Source organism: Chiloscyllium punctatum, chromosome 28 (genome assembly GCF_047496795.1).
Source record: "Chiloscyllium punctatum isolate Juve2018m chromosome 28, sChiPun1.3, whole genome shotgun sequence".
In the NCBI taxonomy this organism is placed as follows: domain Eukaryota; kingdom Metazoa; phylum Chordata; class Chondrichthyes; order Orectolobiformes; family Hemiscylliidae; genus Chiloscyllium; species Chiloscyllium punctatum.
Window position 1 is genome coordinate 13,434,917 of NC_092766.1, and position 26,542 is coordinate 13,461,458.

General features: G+C 52.1%; 1 pseudogene; it reads left to right on the forward strand.

Moving 5' to 3' along the window:
• LOC140453829 (methyltransferase-like protein 25B) overlaps nucleotides 1–26,542 on the forward strand; it is a 94,774-nt pseudogene that overhangs the window by 62,577 nt on the left and 5,655 nt on the right.

The window sequence follows — 26,542 nt, forward strand, 5'->3', positions numbered from 1 at the left end:
CCGTGAGGACCCTCACTGTTCAATATCCCCCCCCGTGAGGACCCTCACTGTTCAATATCCCCCCCGTGAGACCCCTCACTGTTCAATATCCCACCGTGAGGACCCTCACTGTTCAATATCCCCCCGTGAGACCCCTCACTGTTCAATATCCCCCCCGTGAGGACCCTCACTGTTCAATATCCCCACGTGAGACCCCTCACTGTTCAATATCCCCACGTGAGACCCCTCACTGTTCAATATCCCCCCCGTGAGGACCCTCACTGTTCAATATCCCCTCGTGAGGACCCTCACTGTTCAATATCCCCCCGTGAGGACCCTCACTGTTCAATATCCCCCCCGTGAGGACCCTCACTGTTCAATATCCCCCCGTGAGATCCCTCACTGTTCAATATCCCCCTTCTGAGGACCCTCACTGTTCAATATCCCCCCCGTGAGACCCCTCACTGTTCAATTTCCCCCATGAGACCCCTCACTGTTCAAAATCCCCCCGTGAGGACCCTCACTGTTCAGTATCCTCCCGTGAGACCCCTCGCTGTTCAATATCGCCCCGTGAGGACCCTCACTGTTCAATATCCCCCCGTGAGGACACTCCCTGTTCAATATCCCCCCCCCCGTGAGGACCCTCACTGTTAAATATCCCCCATGTGAGACCCCTCACTGTTCAATATCCCCCCTGTGAGGACCCTCACTGTTCAATATCCCCCCCGTGAGGACCCTCACTGTTCAATATCCCCCCCGTGAGACCCCTCACTGTTCAATATGCCACCGTGAGGATCCTCACTGTTCAATATCCCCCCGTGAGACCCCTCACTGTTCAATATCCCCCCCGTGAGACCCCTCACTGTTCAATATCCCCCCCGTGAGGACCCTCACTGTTCAATATCCCCCCCGTGAGGACCCTCACTGTTCAATATCCCCCCAGTGAGACCCCTCACTGTTCAATATCCCACCGTGAAGACCCTCACTGTTCAATATCCCCCTGTGAGACCCCTCACTGTTCAAACCCCCCCCGCGAGGACCCTCACTGTTCAATATCCCCACGTGAGACCCCTCACTGTTCAATATCCCCACGTGAGACCCCTCACTGTTCAATATCTCCCCCGTGAGGACTCTCACTGTTCAATATCCCCCCCGTGAGGACCCTCACCGTTCAATATCCCCACGTGAGACCCCTCACTGTTCAATATCACCCCTTGAGGACCCTCACTGTTCAATATCCCCCCGTGAGACCCCTCGCTGTTCAATATCCCCCCGTGAGGATCCTCACTGTTCAATATCCCTCCCGTGAGGCCCCTCACTGTTCAATATCCCCCCGTGAGGACCCTCACTGTTCAATATCCCCCCCGTGAGGACCCTCACTGTGCAATATTCCTCCGTGAGGACCCTCACTGCTCAATATCCTCCCGTGAGACCCCTCACTGTTCAAAATCCCCCCGTGAGACCCCTCACTGTTCAATATCCCCCCGTGAGGATCCTCACTGTTCAATATCCCTCCCGTGAGGCCCCTCACGGTTCAATATCCCCCCGTGAGGACCCTCACTGTTCAATATCCCCCCCGTGAGGACCCTCACTGTTCAATATCCCCCCCGTGAGGACCCTCACTGTTCAATATCCCCCCCGTGAGGACCCTCACTGTTCAATATCCCCCCCGTGAGGACCCTCACTGTTCAATATCCTCCCGTGAGACCCCTCACTGTTCAATATCCTCCCGTGAGATCCCTCACTGTTCAATATCCCCCCCGTGAGGACCCTCACTGTTCAATATCCCCCCGTGAGGACCCTCACTTTTCAATATCCCCATGTGGGACCCCTCACTGTTCAGTATCCCCCCCGTCAGGACCCTTCACTGTTCAATATTCCCCCTGTGAGGACACTCACTGTTCAATATCCCCCCGTGAGACCCCTCACTGTTCAATATCCCCCACGTGACTCCCGTCACTGTTCAATGTCCCCCCTGTGAGGACCCTTCACTGTTCAATATCCCCCCCCGTGAGACCCCTCACTGTTCAATATCCCCCACGTGAGTCCCGTCACGGTTCAATATCCCCCCGTGAGACCCCTCACTGTTCAATATCCCCCCCGTGAGACCCCTCACTGTTCAATATCCCCCCCATGAGACCCCTCACTGTTCAATATCCCCCCCGTGAGACCCCTCACTGTTCAATATCCTCCCGTGAGACCCCTCACTGTTCAATATCCCCCCCGTGAGGATCCTCACTGTTCAATATCCCCACGTGAGACCCCTCACTGTTCAATATCCCCACGTGAGACCCCTCACTGTTCAATATCCCCCCCGTGAGACCCCTCACTGTTCAATATCCCACCATGAGGACCCTCAATGTTCAATATCCCCCCCGTCAGACCCCTCACTGTTCAATATCCCCCCGTGAGGACCCTCACTGTTCAATATCCCCCCTTTGAGACCCCTCACTGTTCAATATCCCACCGTGAGGACCCTCACTGTTCAATATCCCCCTCGTGAGGACCCTCACTGTTCAATATCCCCCCGTGAGGACCGTCACTGTTCAATATCGCCCCGTGAGACCCTTCACTGTTCAATATCCCCCCGTGAGGACCCTCACTGTTCAATATCCCCCCGTGAGGACCCTCACTGTTCAATATCCCCCCGTGAGGACCCTCGCTGTTCAATATCCACCCCACCGTGAGACCCCTCACTGTTCAATTTCCCCCCGTGAGACCCCTCACTATTCAATATCTCCCCGTGAGACCCCTCACTGTTCAATATCCCACCGTGAGGACACTCACTGTTCAATATCCCCCCGTGAGACCCCTCACTGTTGAATATCCCCCCCCCGTGAGGACCCTCACTGTTCAATATACTCCCGTGAGACCCCTCACTGTTCAATATCCCCCCTGTGAGGACCCTTCACTGTTCAATATCCCCCCCGTGAGACCCCTCACTGTTCAATATCCCCCCCGTGAGGACCCTTCACTGTTCAATATTCCCCTGTGAGGACACTCACTGTTCAATATCCCCCGTGAGACCCCTCACTGTTCACTATCCCCCACGTGAGTCCCGTCACTGTTCAATATCCCCCCGTGAGGACCCTCAATGTTCAATATCCCCTCGTGAGGACCCTCACTGTTCAATATCCCCCCGTGAGGACCCTCACTGTTCAATATCCCCCCCGTGAGGACCCTGACTGTTCAATATCCGCCCGTGAGATCCCTCACTGTTCAAAATCCCCCTTCTGAGGACCCTCACTGTTCAATATCCCCCCCGTGAGTCCCCTCACTGTTCAATTTCCCCCATGAGACCCCTCACTGTTCAATATCCCCCCGTGAGGACCCTCACTGTTCAGTATCCTCCCGTGAGACCCCTCGCTGTTCAATATTCCCCCGTGAGGACCCTCACTGTTCAATATCCCCCCGTGAGGACCCTCACTGTTCAATATCCCCCCCCGTGAGGACCCTCACTGTTAAATATCCCCCATGTGAGACCCCTCACTGTTCAATATCCCCCCCCCGTGAGGACCCTCACTGTTCAATATCCCCCCCGTGAGGACCCTCACTGTTCAATATCCCCCCCGTGAGACCCCTCACTGTTCAATATCCCACCGTGAGGACCCTCACTGTTCAATATCCCCCCGTGAGACCCCTCACTGTTCAATATCCCCCCCGTGAGACCCCTCACTGTTCAATATCCCCCCGTGAGATCCCTCAATGTTCAATATCACCCCCGTGAGGACCCTCACTGTTCAATATCCCCCCCGTGAGACCCCTCACTGTTCAATATCCCGCCGTGAGGAACCTCACTGTTCAATGTCCCCCCCGTGAGACCCCTCACTGTTCAATATCCTCCCGTGAGACCCCTCACTGTTCAATATCCTCCCGTGAGACCCCTCACTGTTCAATATCCTCCTGTGAGACCCCTCACTGTTCAATATCCTCCCGTGAGACTCCTCACTGTTCAATATCCCCCCGTGAGCCCCTTCACTGTTCAATATCCCCCCGTGAGGACCCTCACTGTTCAATATCCCCCCGTGAGGACCCTCACTGTTCAATATCCCCCCCGTGAGACCCCTCACTGTTCAATATCCCCCCCGTGAGGACCCTCACTGTTCAATATCCCCCCGTTAGACCCCTCACTGTTCAATATCCCCCCGTAAGACCTCTCACTGTTCAATATCCTCCCGTAAGACCCCTCACTGTTCAATATCCTCCCGTGAGACCCCTCACTGTTGAATATACCCCCGTGAGACCCTTCACTGTTCAATATCCCCCCGTGAGGACCCTCACTGTTCAATATCCCCCCCGTGAGGACCCTCACTGTTCAATATCCCCCCGTGAGATCCCTCACTGTTCAATATCACCCCCGTGAGGACCCTCACTGTTCAATATCCCCCCCGTGAGACCCCTCACTGTTCAATATCCCGCCGTGAGGTCCCTCACTGTTCAATATCCCCCCCGTGAGGACCCTCACTGTTCAATAACCCCCGTGTCGACCCTCACTGTTCAATATCCCCCCGTGAGACCCCTCACTGTTCAATATCCCCCCGTGAGGACCCTCGCTGTTCAATATCCTCCCGTGAGACCCCTCGCTGTTCAATATCCCCCCGTGAGGACCCTCACTGTTCAATATCCCCCCGTGAGGACCCTCACTGTTCAATATCTCCCCCCCGTGAGGACCCTCACTGTTCAATATCCCCCCCGTGAGACCCCTCACTGTTCAATATCCCACCGTGAGGACCCTCACTGTTCAATATCCCCCCGTGAGACCCCTCACTGTTCAATATCCCCCCCGTGAGAACCCTCACTGTTCAATATCCCCACGTGAGACCCCTCACTGTTCAATATCCCCACGTGAGACCCCTCACTGTTCAATATCCCCCCCGTGAGGACCCTCACTGTTCAATATCCCCCCCGTGAGGACCCTCACTGTTCAATATCCTCCCGTGAGACCCCTCACTGTTCAATATCCTCCCGTGAGACCCCTTACTGTTCAATATCCTCCCGTGAGACCCCTCACTGTTCAATATCCCCCCGTGAGACCCTTCACTGTTCAATATCCCCCCGTGAGGACACTCACTGTTCAATATCCCCCCGTGAGGACCCACACTGTTCAATATCCCCCCCGTGAGGACCCTCACTGTTCAATATCCCCCTTCTGAGGACCCTCACTGTTCAATATCCCCCCCGTGAGACCCCTCACTGTTCAATTTCCCCCATGAGACCCCTCACTGTTCAATATCCCCCCGTGAGGACCCTCACTGTTCAGTATCCTCCCGTGAGACCCCTCGCTGTTCAATATCCCCCCGTGAGGACCCTCACTGTTCAATATCCCCCCGTGAGGACCCTCACTGTTCAATATCCCCCCGTGAGGACCCTCACTGTTCAATATCCCCCTCCGTGAGGACCCTCACTGTTAAATATCCCCCATGTGAGACCCCTCACTGTTCAATATCCCCCCCGTGAGGACCCTCACTGTTCAATATCCCCCCCGTGAGGACCCTCACTGTTCAATATCCCCCCCGTGAGACCCCTCACTGTTCAATATCCCACCGTGAGGACCCTCACTGTTCAATATCCCCCCGTGAGACCCCTCACTGTTCAATATCCCCCCCGTGAGACCCCTCACTGTTCAATATCCCCCCCGTGAGGACCCTCACTGTTCAATATGCCCCCCGTGAGGACCCTCACTGTTCAATATCCCCCCCCGTGAGGACCCTCACTGTTCAATATCCCCACGTGAGACCCCTCACTGTTCAATATCCCCCCCGTGAGGACCCTCACTGTTCAATATCCCCCCCGTGAGGACCCTCACCGTTCAATATCCCCACGTGAGACCCCTCACTGTTCAATATCACCCCCGTGAGGACCCTCACTGTGCAATATCCCCCCGTGAGGACCCTCACTGCTCAATATCCTCCCGTGAGACCCCTCACTGTTCAATATCCCCCCGTGAGACCCCTCACTGTTCAATATCCCCCCGTGAGGATCCTCACTGTTCAATATCCTTCCCGTGAGGCCCCTCACGGTTCAATATCCCCCCGTGAGGACCCTCACTGTTCAATATCCCCCCCGTGAGGACCCTCACTGTTCAATATCCCCCCCGTGAGGACCCTCACTGTTCAATATCCTCCCGTGAGACCCCTCACTGTTCAATATCCTCCCGTGAGACCCCTCACTGTTCAATATCCCCCCCGTGAGGACCCTCACTGTTCAATATCCCCATGTGAGACCCCTCACAGTTCAATATCCCCCCCGTGAGGACCCTTCACTGTTCAATATTCCCCTGTGAGGACACTCACTGTTCAATATCCCCCCGTGAGACCCCTTACTGTTCAATATCCCCCACGTGAGTCCCGTCACTGTTCAATATCCCCCCTGTGAGGACCCTTCACTGTTCAATATCCCCCCCGTGAGACCCCTCACTGTTCAATATCCCCCCGTGAGACCCCTCACTGTTCAATATACCCCCGTGAGACCCCTCACTGTTCAATATCCCCCCCGTGAGACCCCTCACTGTTCAATATCCCCCCCGTGAGGACCCTCACTGTTCAATATCCCCCCGTGAGGAATTTCACTGTTCAATAACCCCCCGTGAGGACCCTCACTGTTCAATATCCCCCCCCGTGAGGACCCTCACTGTTCAATATCCCCCCCGTGAGACCCCTCACTGTTCAATATCCCACCGTGAGGACCCTCACTGTTCAATATCCCCCCGTGAGACCCCTCACTGTTCAATATCCCCCCCGTGAGGACCCTCACTGTTCAATATCCCCACGTGAGACCCCTCACTGTTCAATATCCCCACGTGAGACCCCTCACTGTTCAATATCCCCCCCGTGAGGACCCTCACTGTTCAATATCCCCTCGTGAGGACCCTCACTGTTCAATATCCCCCCGTGAGGACCCTCACTGTTCAATATCCCCCCCGTGAGGACCCTCACTGTTCAATATCCCCCCGTGAGATCCCTCACTGTTCAATATCCCCCTTCTGAGGACCCTCACTGTTCAATATCCCCCCCCGTGAGACCCCTCACTGTTCAATTTCCCCCATGAGACCCCTCACTGTTCAATATCCCCCCGTGAGGACCCTCACTGTTCAGTATCCTCCCGTGAGACCCCTCGCTGTTCAATATCTCCCCGTGAGGACCCTCACTGTTCAATATCCCCCCGTGAGGACACTCCCTGTTCAATATCCCCCCCCGTGAGGACCCTCACTGTTAAATATCCCCCATGTGAGACCCCTCACTGTTCAATATTCCCCTGTGAGGACCCTCACTGTTCAATATCCCCCCCGTGAGGACCCTCACTGTTCAATATCCCCCCCGTGAGACCCCTCACTGTTCAATATGCCACCGTGAGGACCCTCACTGTTCAATATCCCCCCGTGAGACCCCTCACTGTTCAATATCCCCCCCGTGAGACCCCTCACTGTTCAATATCCCCCCCGTGAGGACCCTCACTGTTCAATATCCCCCCCGTGAGGACCCTCACTGTTCAATATCCCCCCAGTGAGACCCCTCACTGTTCAATATCCCACCGTGAAGACCCTCACTGTTCAATATCCCCCCGTGAGACCCCTCACTGTTCAAACCCCCCCCGCGAGGACCCTCACTGTTCAATATCCCCACGTGAGACCCCTCACTGTTCAATATCCCCACGTGAGACCCCTCACTGTTCAATATCCCCCCCGTGAGGACTCTCACTGTTCAATATCCCCCCGGGAGGACTCTCACCGTTCAATATCCCCACGTGAGACCCCTCACTGTTCAATATCACCCCTTGAGGACCCTCACTGTTCAATATCCCCCCGTGAGACCCCTCGCTGTTCAATATCCCCCCGTGAGGATCCTCACTGTTCAATATCCCTCCCGTGAGGCCCCTCACTGTTCAATATCCCCCCGTGAGGACCCTCACTGTTCAATATCCCCCCCGTGAGGACCCTCACTGTGCAATATTCCTCCGTGAGGACCCTCACTGCTCAATATCCTCCCGTGAGACCCCTCACTGTTCAAAATCCCCCCGTGAGACCCCTCACTGTTCAATATCCCCCCGTGAGGATCCTCACTGTTCAATATCCCTCCCGTGAGGCCCCTCACGGTTCAATATCCCCCCGTGAGGACCCTCACTGTTCAATATCCCCCCCGTGAGGACCCTCACTGTTCAATATCCCCCCCGTGAGGACCCTCACTGTTCAATATCCCCCCCGTGAGGACCCTCACTGTTCAATATCCCCCCCGTGAGGACCCTCACTGTTCAATATCCCCCCCGTGAGGACCCTCACTGTTCAATATCCTCCCGTGAGACCCCTCACTGTTCAATATCCTCCCGTGAGATCCCTCACTGTTCAATATCCCCCCCGTGAGGACCCTCACTGTTCAATATCCCCCCGTGAGGACCCTCACTTTTCAATATCCCCATGTGGGACCCCTCACTGTTCAGTATCCCCCCCGTCAGGACCCTTCACTGTTCAATATTCCCCTGTGAGGACACTCACTGTTCAATATCCCCCCGTGAGACCCCTCACTGTTCAATATCCCCCACGTGAGTCCCGTCACTGTTCAATGTCCCCCCTGTGAGGACCCTTCACTGTTCAATATCCCCCCCCCGTGAGACCCCTCACTGTTCAATATCCCCCACGTGAGTCCCGTCACGGTTCAATATCCCCCCGTGAGACCCCTCACTGTTCAATATACCCCCGTGAGACCCCTCACTGTTCAATATCCCCCCCGTGAGACCCCTCACTGTTCAATATCCCCCCCGTGAGACCCCTCACTGTTCAATATCCTCCCGTGAGACCCCTCACTGTTCAATATCCCCCCCGTGAGGATCCTCACTGTTCAATATCCCCACGTGAGACCCCTCACTGTTCAATATCCCCACGTGAGACCCCTCACTGTTCAATATCCCCCCCGTGAGACCCCTCACTGTTCAATATCCCACCATGAGGACCCTCAATGTTCAATATCCCCCCCCCGTCAGACCCCTCACTGTTCAATATCCCCCCCGTGAGGACCCTCACTGTTCAATATCCCCCTGTGAGACCCCTCACTGTTCAATATCCTCCCGTGAGACCCCTCACTGTTCAATATCCTCCCGTGAGACCCCTCAATGTTCAATATCCCCCCATGAGGACCCTCACTGTTCAATATCCCCCCGTGAGGACCCTCACTGTTCAATATCCCCCCGTGAGGACCCTCACTGTTCAATATCCCCCCTTTGAGACCCCTCACTGTTCAATATCCCCCCGTGAGGACCCTCACTGTTCAATATCCCCCCTTTGAGACCCCTCACTGTTCAATATCCCCCCGTGAGACCCCTCACTGTTCAATATCCCCCCGTGAGGCCCCTCACTGTTCAATATCCCTCCCGTGAGGACCCTCACCGTTCAATATCCCCCTGTGAGGACCCTCACTTTTCAATATGCCCCCGGTGAGGACCCTCACTGTTCAACATTCCCCCCACCCTTGCGAACTCACATTGTTCAATATCCCCCCTGTGAGGACCCTCACTGTTCAATATCCCCCCCGTGAGACCCCTCACTGTTCAATATCCCCCCGTGAGACCCCTCACTGTTCAATATCCCCCCGTGAGACCCCTCACTGTTCAATATCCCACCGTGAGGACCCTCACTGTTCAATATCCCACCGTGAGGTCCCTCACTGTTCAATATCCCCACGTGAGACCCCTCACTGTTCAATATCACCCCGTGAGGACCCTCACTGTTCAATATCCCCCCGTGAGACCCCTCACTGTTCAATATCCCCCCCGTGAGACCCCTCACTGTTCAATATTCCCCCGTGAGGACCCTCACTGTTCAATATCCTCCCGTGAGACCCCTCACTGTTCAATATCCCCCCCGTGAGACCCCTCACTGTTCAATATCCCCCCATGAGACACCTCACTGTTCAATATCCCCCCCGTGAGGACCCTCACTGTTCAATATCCCCCCGTGAGGACCCTCACTGTTCAATATCCCCATGTGAGACCCCTCACTGTTCAATATCCCCCCGCCCCCCCCCCCCCCCCCCCCCCCCCGTGAGACCCCTCACTGTTCAGTATCCCCCAGCCATGAGACCCTCACATCTCTTTCCCCCCCCCCCCCCCTCCCGGTGAGGACCCTCAATGTTCAACATCCCCCCCCCCATGACCCCTCACTGTTCAATATCCCCCCGTGAGACCCCTCACTGTTCAATATCCCCCCCGTGAGACCCCTCACTGTTCAATATCCCCCCCCCGTGAGGACCCACACTGTTCAATATCCCCCTGTGAGACCCCTCACTGTTCAATATCCCCCCCGTGAGGACCCTCACTGTTCAATATCCCCCCCGTGAGGACCCTCACTGTTCAATATCCCCTTGTGAGACCCCTCGCTGTTCAATATCCCCCCCCCATGAGACCCCTCACTGTTCAATATCCCCCCGTGAGGATCCTCACTGTTCAATATCCCTCCCGTGAGGCCCCTCACTGTTCAATATCCCCCCCGTGAGGACCCTTCACTGTTCAATATCCCCCTGTGAGGACACTCACTGTTCAATATCCTCCCGTGAGACCCCTCACTGCTCAATATCCTCCCGTGAGACCCCTCACTGTTCAATATCCTCCCGTGAGACCCCTCACTGTTCAATATCCCCCCCGTGAGGACCCTTCACTGTTCAATATCCCCCTGTGAGGACACTCACTGTTCAATATCCCCCGTGAGACCCCTCACTGTTCAATATCCCCCACGTGAGTCCCGTCACTGTTCAATAGCCCCCCCGTGAGGACCCTCACTGTTCAATATCCCCCCGTGAGACCCCTCACTGTTCAATATCCCCCCGTGAGGACCCCTCACTGTTCAATATCCCCCCTTGAGACCCCTCACTGTTCAGTATCCCCCCGTGAGGCCCCTCACTGTTCAATATCCCTCCCATGAGGACCCTCTGTTCAATATCCCCCCGTGAGGACCCTCACTGTTCAATATCCCCCCGTGAGGACCCTCACTGTTCAATATCCCCCCGTGAGACCCCTAACTGCTCAATATCCCCCCGTGAGGACCCTCACCGTTCAATATCCCCCCGTGAGGACCCTCACTTTTCAATATGCCCCCGGTGAGGACCCTCACTGTTCAACATTCCCCCCCCCCTTGCGAACTCACATTTTTCAATATCCCCCCTGTGAGGACCCTCACTGTTCAATATCCCCATGTGAGACCCCTCACTGTTCAATGTCCCCCCACCCCCCCCCCCCGGGTCACACCGGGGGGATATTGAACAGTGAGGGTCCTCACGGGGGGATATTGAACAGTGAGGGGTCACACGGGGGGATATTGAACAGTGAGGGGCTGCACGGGGGGATATTGAACAGTGAGGGTCCTCACAGGGGGATATTGAACAGTGAGGGTCCTCACGGGGGGGATATTGAACAGTGAGGGTCCTCACGGGGGGTATTGAACAGTGAGGGTCCTCACGTGGGGGATATTGAACAGAGAGGGTCCTCACGGGGGGATATTGAACAGTGAGGGTCCTCTCGGGGGGGGATATTGAACAGTGAGGGGTCTCACGGGGGGGATATTGAACAGAGAGGGGTCTCACGGGGGGGATATTGAACAGTGAGGGTCCTCACGGGGGGATATTGAACAGTGAAGGGTCTCACGGGGGGGGGATATTGAACAGTGAGGGTCCTCACGGGGGGATATTGAACAGTGAGGGTCCTCACGGGGGGATATTGAACAGTGAGGGTCCTCACGGGGGGATATTGAACAGTGAGGGTCCTCACGGGGGGATATTGAACAGTGAGGGTCCTCACGGGGGGATATTGAACAGTGAGGGTCCTCACGGGGGGATATTGAACAGTGAGGGTCCTCACGGGGGGATATTGAACAGTGAGGGTCCTCACGGGGGGGATATTGAACAGTGAGGGGTCTCACGGGGGGGATATTGAACAGAGAGGGGTCTCACGGGGGGGGATATTGAACAGTGAGGGTCCTCACAGGGGGATATTCAACAGGGAGGGTCCTCATGGGGGGATATTGAGCCATGAGGGTGCTCATGACTGTCTGCTGGACAATGGGCCTTACGGGGTGGATATATTCACCGAATCCACGTTGCCAGAGGGCTATGTGGGGGCGGAGGGAGATTTACCAGGATAGGAGTGGGGTTGGGGGCGCCTCTGGCTTTTTCCAAGTAGCAAGCTATTACCCAAAGATCTTGATTATAAGGATACTATTTACTTTTTATCCTCATTCCCTTGTGTTGCACTCTCTGTAACTGAAGCAAAATCAAGGAGATAATGGGGTCAAAGTGTCGCCCCTAACCCTTCGCTTCAGAATAGCAGCCAGAATGCAGATTAAAATGGGAGCAACAATTTTTATTGTGTGGGATAAGGTGCTGATGAGTGGGCATGTTGACCCCAATGGGTGCCACGCAGACATTATTTCAGTTTGTGTTTCTCTTTTTCACCCTGTCTCCCGCTGCCTGTCCCATTTCACAGGAGTTTTTCAGTGAAAACCTGTGGGAGAAAGTGCCACGATCGTGGAGGGAGACACTGTCCAAACTGACTGCCCCACAGCTCGCGGCACTGCTGCTTGAACGAGGACCCTGTGCTGGGTATGGAATGGTTTCAGAGAGAATGATGTGCATTTATATACCTCTTTCTGGTTACTGTGCTGTTTGAAAAGACCGGGCGCTGTTTGAATAGACAGGGCGCTGTTTGAATACTCTCTTTAGACCGGGCTCTGTTTGAATACTCCCTGTAGACCGGGCTCTGTTTGAATACTCTCTGTAGACCGGGCTCTGTTTGAATGGACTCTGTTGACCGGGCTGTGTTTGAATACTCTGTGTAGACCGGGCTCTGTTTGAATACTCTCTGTAGACCGGGCGCTGTGTGAATACTCTCTGTAGACCGGGCTCTGTTTGAATACTCTCTGTAGACCAGGCTCTGTTTGAATACTCTCTGTAGACCGGGCTCTGTTTGAATACACTCTTTAGACCGGGCCCTGTTTGAATACTCTCTGTAGACCGGGCTCTGTTTGAATACTCTCTGTAGACCGGGCTCTGTTTGAATACTCTCTGTAGACGGTGCTCTGTTTGAATACTCTCTGTAGACCGGGCTCTGTTTGAATACTCTCTGTAGACCGGGCTCTGTTTGAATACTCTCTGTAGACCGGGCTCTGTTTGAATACTCTCTGTAGACCGGGCTCTGTTTGAATACACTCTTTAGACCGGGCTCTGTTTGAATACTCTCTGTAGACCGGGCTCTGTTTGAATACTCTCTGTAGACCGGGCTCTGTTTGAATACTCTCTGTAGACCGGGCTCTGTTTGAATACTCCCTGTAGACCGGGCTCTGTTTGAATACTCTCTGTAGACCGGGCTCTGTTTGAATACTCTCTGTAGACCGGGCTCTGTTTGAATACTCTCTGTAGACCGGGCTCTGTTTGAATACTCTCTGTAGACCGGGCTGTGTTTGAATACACTCTTTAGACCGGGCCCTGTTTGAATACTCTCTGTAGACCGGGCTCTGTTTGAATACTCTCTGTAGACCGGGCTCTGTTTGAATACTCTCTGTAGACCGGGCTCTGTTTGAATACACTCTTTAGACCGGGCTCTGTTTGAATACTCTCTGTAGACCGGGCTCTGTTTGAATACTCTCTGTAGACCGGGCTCTGTTTGAATACTCTCTGTAGACCGGGCTCTGTTTGAATACTCCCTGTAGACCGGGCTCTGTTTGAATACTCTCTGTAGACCGGGCTCTGTTTGAATACTCTCTGTAGACCGGGCTCTGTTTGAATACTCTCTGTAGACCGGGCTCTGTTTGAATACTCTCTGTAGACCGGGCTCTGTTTGAATACTCTCTGTAGACCGGGCTCTGTTTGAATACTCTCTGTAGACCGGGCTCTGTTTGAATACTCTCTGTAGACCGGGCTCTGTTTGAATACTCTGTGTAGACCGGGCTCTGTTTGAATACTCTCTGTAGACCGGGCTCTGTTTGAATACTCTCTGTAGACCGGGCTCTGTTTGAATACTCTCTGTAGACCGGGCTCTGTTTGAATACTCTCTGTAGACCGGGCTCTGTTTGAATACTCTCTGTAGACCGGGCTCTGTTTGAATACTCTCTGTAGACCGGGCTCTGTTTGAATACTCTCTGTAGACCGGGCTCTGTTTGAATACTCTCTGTAGACCGGGCTCTGTTTGATTACTCTCTGTAGACCGGGCTCTGTTTGAATACTCTCTGTAGACCGGGCTCTGTTTGAATACTCTCTGTAGACCGGGCTCTGTTTGAATACTCCCTGTAGACCGGGCTCTGTTTGAATACTCTCTGTAGACCGGGCTCTGTTTGAATACTCTCTGTAGACCGGGCTCTGTTTGAATACTCTCTGTAGACCGGGCTCTGTTTGAATACTCTGTGTAGACCGGGCTCTGTTTGAATACTCTCTGTAGACCGGGCTCTGTTTGAATACTCTGTGTAGACCGGGCTCTGTTTGAATACTCTCTGTAGACCGGGCTCTGTTTGAATACTCTCTGTAGACCGGGCTCTGTTTGAATACTCTCTGTAGACCGGGCTCTGTTTGAATACTCTCTGTAGACCGGGCTCTGTTTGAATACTCTCTGTAGACCGGGCTCTGTTTGAATACTCTCTGTAGACCGGGCTCTGTTTGAATACTCTCTGTAGACCGGGCTCTGTTTGAATACTCTCTGTAGACCGGGCTCTGTTTGAATACTCTCTGTAGACCGGGCTCTGTTTGAATACTCTCTGTAGACCGGGCTCTGTTTGAATACTCTCTGTAGACCGGGCTCTGTTTGAATACTCTCTGTAGACCGGGCTCTGTTTGAATACTCTCTGTAGACCGGGCTCTGTTTGAATACTCTCTGTAGACCGGACTCTGTTTGAATACTCTCTGTAGACCGGGCTCTGTTTGAATACTCTCTGTAGACCGGGCGCTGTTTGAATAGACTCTGTAGACCGGGCTCTGTTTGAATACTCTCTGTAGACCGGACTCTGTTTGAATACTCTCTGTAGACCGGGCTCTGTTTGAATACTCTCTGTAGACCGGGCTCTGTTTGAATACTCTCTGTAGACCGGGCTCTGTTTGAATACTCTCTGTAGACCGGGCTCTGTTTGAATACTCTCTGTAGACCGGGCTCTGTTTGAATACTCTCTGTAGACCGGGCTCTGTTTGAATACTCTCTGTAGACCGGGCTCTGTTTGAATACTCTCTGTAGACCGGGCTCTGTGTGAATACTCTGTGTAGACCGGGCTCTGTTTGAATACTCTCTGTAGACCGGGCTCTGTTTGAATACTCTCTGTAGACCGGGCCCTGTTTGAATACTCTCTGTAGACCGGGCGCTGTTTGAATACTCTCTGTAGACCGGGCGCTGTTTGAATAGACTCTGTAGACCGGGCCCTGTTTGAATACTCTCTGTAGACCGGGCTCTGTTTGAATACTCTCTGTAGACCGGGCCCTGTTTGAATACTCTCTGTAGACCGGGCTCTGTTTGAATACTCTCTGTAGACCGGGCGCTGTTTGAATACTCTCTGTAGACCGGGCTCTGTTTGAATACTCTCTGTAGACCGGGCTCTGTGTGAATACTCTCTGTAGACCGGGCTCTGTTTGAATACTCTCTGTAGACCGGGCTCTGTTTGAATACTCTCTGTAGACCGGGCTCTGTTTGAATACTCTCTGTAGACCGGGCTCTGTTTGAATACTCTCTGTAGACCGGGCTCTGTTTGAATAGACTCTGTAGACCGGGCTCTGTTTGAATACTCTCTGTAGACCGGGCTTTGTTTGAATACTCTCTGTAGACCGGGCTCTGTTTGAATACTCTCTGTAGACCGGGCTCTGTTTGAATACTCTCTGTAGACCGGGCTCTGTTTGAATACTCTCTGTCGACTGTGCTCTGTTTGAATACTCTCTGTAGACCGGGCGCTGTTTGAATACTCTCTGTAGACCGGGCTCTGTTTGAATACTCTCTGTAGACCGGGCGCTGTTTGAATACTCTCTGTAGACCGGGATCTGTTTGAATACTCTCTGTAGACCGGGCTCTGTTTGAATACTCTCTGTAGACCGGGCTCTGTTTGAATACTCTCTGTAGACCGGACTCTGTTTGAATACTCTCTGTAGACGGGGCTCTGTGTGAATACTCTCTGTAGACCGGGCTCTGTTTGAATACTCTCTGTAGACCGGGCTCTGTTTGAATACTCTCTGTAGACCGGGCCCTGTTTGAATACTCTCTGTAGACCGGGCTCTGTTTGAATACTCTCTGTAGACCGGGCTCTGTTTGAATACTCTCTGTAGACCGGGCTCTGTTTGAATACTCTCTGTAGACCGGGCGCTGTTTGAATACTCTCTGTAGACCGGGCTCTGTTTGAATACTCTCTGTAGACCGGGCTCTGTTTGAATACTCTCTGTAGACCGGGCTCTGTTTGAATACTCTCTGTAGACCGGGCTCTGTTTGAATACTCTCTGTAGACCGGGCGCTGTTTGAATAGACTCTGTAGACCGGGCTCTGTTTGAATCCTCTCTGTAGACCGGGCTCTGTTTGAATACTCTCTGTAGACCGGGCCCTGTTTGAATACTCTCTGTAGACCGGGCTCTGTTTGAATACTCTCTGTAGACCGGGCTCTGTTTGAATACTCTCTGTAGACCGGGCCCTGTTTGAATACTCTCTGTAGACCGGGCTCTGTTTGAATACTCTCTGTAGACCGGGCTCTGTTTGAATACTCTCTGTAGACCGTGCTCTGTTTGAATACTCTCTGTAGACCGGGCGCTGTTTGAATACTCTCTGTAGACCGGGCCCTGTTTGAATACTCTCTGTAGACCGGGCGCTGTTTGAATACTCTCTGTAGACCGGGCTCTGTTTGAATACTCTCTGTAGACCGGGCGCTGTGTGAATACTCTCTGTAGACCGGGCTCTGTTTGAATACTCTCTGTAGACCGGGCTCTGTTTGAATAGACTCTGTAGACCGGGCTCTGTGTGAATACTCTCTGTAGACCGGGCTCTGTGTGAATACTCTCTGTAGACCGGGCTCTGTGTGAATACTCTCTGTAGACCGGGCTCTGTTTGAATACTCTCTGTAGACCGGGCTCTGTTTGATTACTCTCTGTAGACCGGGCTCTGTTTGAATACTCTCTGTAGACCGGGCTCTGTTTGAATAGACTCTGTAGACCGGGCTCTGTTTGAATACTCTCTGTAGACCGGGCTCTGTTTGAATACTCTCTGTAGACCGGGCTCTGTTTGATTACTCTCTGTAGACCGGGCTCTGTTTGAATACTCTCTGTAGACCGGGCTCTGTTTGAATACTCTCTGTAGACCGGGCTCTGTTTGAATACTCTCTGTAGACCGGGCTCTGTTTGAATACTCTCTGTAGACCGGGCGCTGTTTGAATAGACTCTGTAGACCGGGCTCTGTTTGAATCCTCTCTGTAGACCGGGCTCTGTTTGAATACTCTCTGTAGACCGGGCCCTGTTTGAATACTCTCTGTAGACCGGGCTCTGTTTGAATACTCTCTGTAGACCGGGCTCTGTTTGAATACTCTCTGTAGACCGGGCCCTGTTTGAATACTCTCTGTAGACCGGGCTCTGTTTGAATACTCTCTGTAGACCGGGCTCTGTTTGAATACTCTCTGTAGACCGTGCTCTGTTTGAATACTCTCTGTAGACCGGGCGCTGTTTGAATACTCTCTGTAGACCGGGCCCTGTTTGAATACTCTCTGTAGACCGGGCGCTGTTTGAATACTCTCTGTAGACCGGGCTCTGTTTGAATACTCTCTGTAGACCGGGCGCTGTGTGAATACTCTCTGTAGACCGGGCTCTGTTTGAATACTCTCTGTAGACCGGGCTCTGTTTGAATAGACTCTGTAGACCGGGCTCTGTGTGAATACTCTCTGTAGACCGGGCTCTGTGTGAATACTCTCTGTAGACCGGGCTCTGTGTGAATACTCTCTGTAGACCGGGCGCTGTTTGAATACTCTCTGTAGACCGGGCTCTGTTTGAATACTCTCTGTAGACCGGGCTCTGTTTGAATACTCTCTGTAGACCGGGCTCTGTGTGAATACTCTCTGTAGACCGGGCTCTGTGTGAATACTCTCTGTAGACCGGGCGCTGTTTGAATACTCTCTGTAGACCGGGCCCTGTTTGAATACTCTCTGTAGACCGGGCGCTGTGTGAATACTCTCTGTAGACCGGGCTCTGTTTGAATACTCTCTGTAGACCGGGCTCTGTTTGAATACTCTCTGTAGACCGGGCTCTGTGTGAATACTCTCTGTAGACCGGGCTCTGTGTGAATACTCTCTGTAGACCGGGCGCTGTTTGAATACTCTCTGTAGACCGGGCCCTGTTTGAATACTCTCTGTAGACCGGGCGCTGTGTGAATACTCTCTGTAGACCGGGCTCTGTTTGAATACTCTCTGTTGACCGGGCGCTGTTTGAATACTCTCTGTAGACCGGGCGCTGTTTGAATACTCTCTGTAGACCGGGCTCTGTTTGAATAGACTCTGTAGACCGGGCTATGTTTGAATACTCTCTGTAGACCGGGCTCTGTTTGAATACTCTCTGTAGACCGGGCCCTGTTTGAATACTCTCTGTAGACCGGGCTCTGTTTGAATAGACTCTGTAGACCGGGCGCTGTTTGAATACTCTCTGTAGACCGGGCTCTGTTTGAATACTCTCTGTAGACCGGGCTCTGTTTGAATACTCTCTGTAGACCGGGCTCTGTTTGAATACTCTCTGTAGACCGGGCTCTGTTTGAATACTCTCTGTAGACCGGGCTCTGTTTGAATACTCTCTGTAGACCGGGCTCTGTTTGAATACTCTCTGTAGACCGGGCTCTGTGTGAATACTCTCTGTAGACCGGGCTCTGTTTGAATACTCTCTGTAGACCGGGCTCTGTTTGAATACTCTCTGTAGACCGGGCTCTGTTTGAATACTCTCTGTAGACCGGGCTCTGTTTGAATACTCTCTGTAGACCGGGCTCTGTTTGAATACTCTCTGTAGACCGGGCTCTGTTTGAATACTCTCTGTAGGCCGGGCTCTGTTTGAATACTCTCTGTAGACCGGGCTCTGTTTGAATACTCTCTGTAGGCCGGGCTCTGTTTGAATACTCTCTGTAGACCGGGCTCTGTTTGAATACTCTCTGTAGGCCGGGCTCTGTTTGAATACTCTCTGTAGACCGGGCTCTGTTTGAATACTCTCTGTAGACCGGGCTCTGTTTGAATACTCTCTGTAGACCGGGCTCTGTTTGAATACTCTCTGTAGACCGGGCTCTGTGTTAATACTCTCTGTAGACCGGGCTCTGTTTGAATACTCTCTGTAGACCGGGCTCTGTTTGAATACACTCTGTAGACCGGGCTCTGTGTTAATACTCTCTGTAGACCGGGCTCTGTTTGAATACTCTCTGTAGACCGGGCTCTGTTTGATTACTCTCTGTAGACCGGGCTCTGTTTGAATACTCTCTGTAGACCGGGCTCTGTTTGAATAGACTCTGTAGACCGGGCTGTGTTTGAATACTCTCTGTAGACCGGGCGCTGTTTGAATACTCTCTGTAGACCGGGCTCTGTTTGAATACTCTCTGTAGACCGGGCGCTGTTTGAATACTCTCTGTAGACCGGGCTCTGTTGGAATACTCTCTGTAGACCGGGCTCTGTTTGAATACTCTCTGTAGACCGGGCTCTGTTTGAATAGACTCTGTAGACCGGGCTCTGTTTGAATACTCTCTGTAGACCGGGCGCTGTTTGAATACTCTCTGTAGACCGGGCTCTGTTTGAATAGACTCTGTAGACCGGGCTCTGTTTGAATACTCTCTGTAGACCGGGCTCTGTTTGAATAGACTCTGTAGACCGGGCTCTGTTTGAATACTCTCTGTAGACCGGGCTCTGTTTGAATAGACTCTGTAGACCGGGCTCTGTTTGAATACTCTCTGTAGACCGGGCTCTGTTTGAATACTCTCTGTAGACCGGGCTCTGTTTGAATACTCTCTGTAGACCGGGCTCTGTTTGAATACTCTCTGTAGACCGGGCTCTGTTTGAATACTCTCTGTAGACCGGGCTCTGTGTGAATACTCTCTGTAGACCGGGCTCTGTTTGAATAGACTCTGTAGACCGGGCGCTGTTTGAATACTCTCTGTAGACCGGGCTCTGTTTGAATACTCTCTGTAGACCGGGCCCTGTTTGAATACTCTCTGTAGACCGGGCTCTGTTTGATTACTCCCTGTAGACCGGGCTCTGTTTGAATACTCTCTGTAGACCGGGCTCTGTTTGATTACTCTCTGTAGACCGGGCCCTGTTTGAATACTCTCTGTAGACCGGACTCTGTTTGAATACTCTCTGTAGACCGGGCTCTGTTTGAATACTCTCTGTAGACCGGGCTCTGTTTGAATACTCTCTGTAGACCGGGCTCTGTTTGAATACTCTCTGTAGACCGGGCTCTGTTTGAATACTCTCTGTAGACCGGGCCCTGTTTGAATACTCTCTGTAGACCGGGCTCTGTTTGAATACTCTCTGTAGACCGGGCTCTGTTTGAATAGACTCTGTAGACCGGGCTCTGTTTGAATACTCTCTGTAGACCGGGCTCTGTTTGAATACTCTCTGTAGACCGGGCTCTGTTTGAATACTCTCTGTAGACCGGGCCCTGTTTGAATACTCTCTGTAGACCGGGCTCTGTTTGAATACTCTCTGTAGACCGGGCTCTGTTTGAATACTCCCTGTAGACCGGGCTCTGTTTGAATACTCTGTGTAGACCGGGCTCTGTTTGAATACTCTCTGTAGACCGGGCTCTGTTTGATTACTCTCTGTAGACCGGGCTCTGTTTGAATACTCTCTGTAGACCGGACTCTGTTTGAATACTCTCTGTAGACCGGGCTCTGTTTGATTGCTCTCTGTAGACCGGGCTCTGTTTGAATACTCTCTGTAGACCGGGCTCTGTTTGAATACTCTCTGTAGACCGGGCCCTGTTTGAATACTCTCTGTAGACCGGGCTCTGTTTGAATACTCTCTGTAGACCGTGCTCTGTTTGAATACTCTCTGTAGACCGTGCTCTGTTTGAATACTCTCTGTAGACCGTGCTCTGTGTGAATACTCTCTGTAGACCGGGCGCTGTTTGAATACTCTCTGTAGACCGGGCTCTGTTTGAATACTCTCTGTAGACCGGGCTCTGTTTGAATACTCTCTGTAGACCGGGCTCTGTTTGAATACTCTCTGTAGACCGGGCTCTGTTTGAATACTCTCTGTAGACCGGGCCCTGTTTGAATACTCTCTGTAGACCGGGCTCTGTTTGAATACTCTCTGTAGACCGGGCTCTGTTTGAATACTCTCTGTAGACCGGGCTCTGTTTGAATACTCTCTGTAGACCGGACTCTGTTTGAATACTCTCTGTAGACCGGGCTCTGTTTGATTGCTCTCTGTAGACCGGGCTCTGTTTGAATACTCTCTGTAGACCGGGCTCTGTTTGAATACTCTCTGTAGACCGGGCCCTGTTTGAATACTCTCTGTAGACCGGGCTCTGTTTGAATACTCTCTGTAGACCGGGCTCTGTTTGAATACTCTCTGTAGACCGGGCTCTGTTTGAATACTCTCTGTAGACCGGGCTCTGTTTGAATACTCTCTGTAGACCGGGCTCTGTTTGAATACTCTCTGTAGACCGGGCTCTGTTTGAATACACTCTGTAGACCGGGCTCTGTTTGAATACTCTGTGTAGACCGGGCTCTGTTTGAATACTCTCTGTAGACCGGGCTCTGTTTGATTACTCTCTGTAGACCGGGCTCTGTTTGATTACTCTCTGTAGACCGGGCTCTGTTTGAATACTCTCTGTATACCGGGCCCTGTTTGAATACTCTCTGTAGACCGGGCTCTGTTTGAATACTCTCTGTATACCGGGCCCTGTTTGAATACTCTCTGTAGACCGGGCTCTGTTTGATTACTCTCTGCAGACCGGGCTCTGTTTGAATACTCTCTGTAGACCGGGCTCTGTGTGAATACTCTCTGTAGACCGGGCTCTGTTTGAATACTCTCTGTAGACCGGGCTCTGTTTGAATACTCTCTGTAGACCGGGCTCTGTTTGAATACTCTCTGTAGACCGGGCTCTGTTTGAATACTCTGTGTAGACCGGGCTCTGTTTGAATAGACTCTGTAGACCGGGCTCTGTTTGAATACTCTCTGTAGACCGGGCTCTGTTTGAATACTCTCTGTAGACCGGGCTCTGTGTGAATACTCTCTGTAGACCGGGCTCTGTTTGAATACTCTCTGTAGACCGGGCTCTGTTTGAATACTCTCTGTAGACCGGGCTCTGTTTGAATACTCCCTGTAGACCGGGCTCTGTTTGAATACTCTCTGTAGACCGGGCTCTGTTTGAATAGACTCTGTAGACCGGGCTCTGTTTGAATACTCTCTGTAGACCGGGCTCTGTTTGAATACTCTCTGTAGACCGGGCTCTGTGTGAATACTCTCTGTAGACCGGGCTCTGTTTGAATACTCTCTGTAGACCGGGCTCTGTTTGAATACTCTCTGTAGACCGGGCTCTGTTTGAATACTCTCTGTAGACCGGGCTCTGTTTGAATACTCTCTGTAGACCGGGCTCTGTTTGAATACTCTCTGTAGACCGGGCTCTGTTTGAATACTCTCTGTAGGCCGGGCTCTGTTTGAATACTCTCTGTAGACCGGGCTCTGTTTGAATACTCTCTGTAGGCCGGGCTCTGTTTGAATACTCTCTGTAGACCGGGCTCTGTTTGAATACTCTCTGTAGGCCGGGCTCTGTTTGAATACTCTCTGTAGACCGGGCTCTGTTTGAATACTCTCTGTAGACCGGGCTCTGTTTGAATACTCTCTGTAGACCGGGCTCTGTTTGAATACTCTCTTTAGACCGGGCTCTGTTTGAATACACTCTGTAGACCGGGCCCTGTTTGAATACTCTCTGTAGACCGGGCTCTGTGTTAATACTCTCTGTAGACCGGGCTCTGTTTGAATACTCTCTGTAGACCGGGCTCTGTTTGAATACACTCTGTAGACCGGGCTCTGTGTTAATACTCTCTGTAGACCGGGCTCTGTTTGAATACTCTCTGTAGACCGGGCTCTGTTTGATTACTCTCTGTAGACCGGGCTCTGTTTGAATACTCTCTGTAGACCGGGCTCTGTTTGAATAGACTCTGTAGACCGGGCTGTGTTTGAATACTCTCTGTAGACCGGGCGCTGTTTGAATACTCTCTGTAGACCGGGCTCTGTTTGAATACTCTCTGTAGACCGGGCGCTGTTTGAATACTCTCTGTAGACCGGGCTCTGTTTGAATACTCTCTGTAGACCGGGCTCTGTTTGAATACTCTCTGTAGACCGGGCTCTGTTTGAATAGACTCTGTAGACCGGGCTCTGTTTGAATACTCTCTGTAGACCGGGCGCTGTTTGAATACTCTCTGTAGACCGGGCTCTGTTTGAATAGACTCTGTAGACCGGGCTCTGTTTGAATACTCTCTGTAGACCGGGCTCTGTTTGAATAGACTCTGTAGACCGGGCTCTGTTTGAATACTCTCTGTAGACCGGGCTCTGTTTGAATAGACTCTGTAGACCGGGCTCTGTTTGAATACTCTCTGTAGACCGGGCTCTGTTTGAATACTCTCTGTAGACCGGGCTCTGTTTGAATACTCTCTGTAGACCGGGCTCTGTTTGAATACTCTCTGTAGACCGGGCTCTGTTTGAATACTCTCTGTAGACCGGGCTCTGTTTGAATACTCTCTGTAGACCGGGCTCTGTGTGAATACTCTCTGTAGACCGGGCTCTGTTTGAATAGACTCTGTAGACCGGGCGCTGTTTGAATACTCTCTGTAGACCGGGCTCTGTTTGAATACTCTCTGTAGACCGGGCTCTGTTTGATTACTCCCTGTAGACCGGGCTCTGTTTGAATACTCTCTGTAGACCGGGCTCTGTTTGATTACTCCCTGTAGACCGGGCTCTGTTTGAATACTCTCTGTAGACCGGGCTCTGTTTGAATACTCTCTGTAGACCGTGCTCTGTTTGATTACTCCCTGTAGACCGGGCTCTGTTTGAATACTCTCTGTAGACCGGGCTCTGTTTGATTACTCCCTGTAGACCGGGCTCTGTTTGAATACTCTCTGTAGACCGGGCTCTGTTTGAATACTCTCTGTAGACCGGGCTCTGTTTGAATACTCTCTGTAGACCGGGCCCTGTTTGAATACTCTCTGTAGACCGGACTCTGTTTGAATACTCTCTGTAGACCGGGCTCTGTTTGAATACTCTCTGTAGACCGGGCTCTGTTTGAATACTCTCTGTAGACCGGGCTCTGTTTGAATACTCTCTGTAGACCGGGCTCTGTTTGAATACTCTCTGTAGACCGGGCTCTGTTTGAATACTCTCTGTAGACCGGGCCCTGTTTGAATACTCTCTGTAGACCGGGCTCTGTTTGAATACTCTCTGTAGACCGGGCTCTGTTTGAATAGACTCTGTAGACCGGGCTCTGTTTGAATACTCTCTGTAGACCGGGCTCTGTTTGAATACTCTCTGTAGACCGGGCTCTGTTTGAATACTCTCTGTAGACCGGGCCCTGTTTGAATACTCTCTGTAGACCGGGCTCTGTTTGAATACTCTCTGTAGACCGGGCTCTGTTTGAATACTCCCTGTAGACCGGGCTCTGTTTGAATACTCTGTGTAGACCGGGCTCTGTTTGAATACTCTCTGTAGACCGGGCTCTGTTTGATTACTCTCTGTAGACCGGGCTCTGTTTGAATACTCTCTGTAGACCGGACTCTGTTTGAATACTCTCTGTAGACCGGGCTCTGTTTGATTGCTCTCTGTAGACCGGGCTCTGTTTGAATACTCTCTGTAGACCGGGCTCTGTTTGAATACTCTCTGTAGACCGGGCTCTGTTTGAATACTCTCTGTAGACCGGGCCCTGTTTGAATACTCTCTGTAGACCGGGCTCTGTTTGAATACTCTCTGTAGACCGGACTCTGTTTGAATACTCTCTGTAGACCGGGCTCTGTTTGATTGCTCTCTGTAGACCGGGCTCTGTTTGAATACTCTCTGTAGACCGGGCTCTGTTTGAATACTCTCTGTAGACCGGGCCCTGTTTGAATACTCTCTGTAGACCGGGCTCTGTTTGAATACTCTCTGTAGACCGGGCCCTGTTTGAATACTCTCTGTAGACCGGGCTCTGTTTGAATACTCTCTGTGGACCGGGCCCTGTTTGAATAGACTCTGTAGACCGGGCTCTGTTTGAATACTCTCTGTAGACCGGGCCCTGTTTGAATACTCTCTGTAGACCGGGCTCTGTTTGAATACTCTCTGTAGACCGTGCTCTGTTTGAATACTCTCTGTAGACCGTGCTCTGTGTGAATACTCTCTGTAGACCGGGCGCTGTTTGAATACTCTCTGTAGACCGGGCTCTGTTTGAATACTCTCTGTAGACCGGGCTCTGTTTGAATACTCTCTGTAGACCGGGCTCTGTTTGAATACTCTCTGTAGACCGGGCTCTGTTTGAATACTCTCTGTAGACCGGGCCCTGTTTGAATACTCTCTGTAGACCGGGCTCTGTTTGAATACTCTCTGTAGACCGGGCTCTGTTTGAATACTCTCTGTAGACCGGGCTCTGTTTGAATACTCTCTGTAGACCGGACTCTGTTTGAATACTCTCTGTAGACCGGGCTCTGTTTGATTGCTCTCTGTAGACCGGGCTCTGTTTGAATACTCCCTGTAGACCGGGCTCTGTTTGAATACTCTCTGTAGACCGGGCTCTGTTTGAATACTCTCTGTAGACCGGGCTCTGTTTGAATACTCTCTGTAGACCGGGCCCTGTTTGAATACTCTCTGTAGACCGGGCTCTGTTTGAATACTCTCTGTAGACCGGGCTCTGTTTGAATACTCTCTGTAGACCGGGCTCTGTTTGAATACTCTGTGTAGACCGGGCTCTGTTTGAATACTCTCTGTAGACCGGGCTCTGTTTGAATACTCTCTGTAGACCGGGCTCTGTTTGAATACACTCTGTAGACCGGGCTCTGTTTGAATACTCTGTGTAGACCGGGCTCTGTTTGAATACTCTCTGTAGACCGGGCTCTGTTTGATTACTCTCTGTAGACCGGGCTCTGTTTGATTACTCTCTGTAGACCGGGCTCTGTTTGAATACTCTCTGTAGACCGGGCTCTGTTTGATTGCTCTCTGTAGACCGGGCTCTGTTTGAATACTCTCTGTAGACCGGGCTCTGTTTGAATACTCTCTGTAGACCGGGCCCTGTTTGAATACTCTCTGTAGACCGGGCTCTGTTTGAATAGACTCTGTAGACCGGGCTCTGTTTGAATACTCTCTGTAGACCGGGCCCTGTTTGAATACTCTCTGTAGACCGGGCTCTGTTTGAATACTCTCTGTAGACCGTGCTCTGTTTGAATACTCTCTGTAGACCGTGCTCTGTTTGAATACTCTCTGTAGACCGTGCTCTGTGTGAATACTCTCTGTAGACCGGGCGCTGTTTGAATACTCTCTGTAGACCGGGCTCTGTTTGAATACTCTCTGTAGACCGGGCTCTGTTTGAATACTCTCTGTAGACCGGGCTCTGTTTGAATACTCTCTGTAGACCGGGCTCTGTTTGAATACTCTCTGTAGACC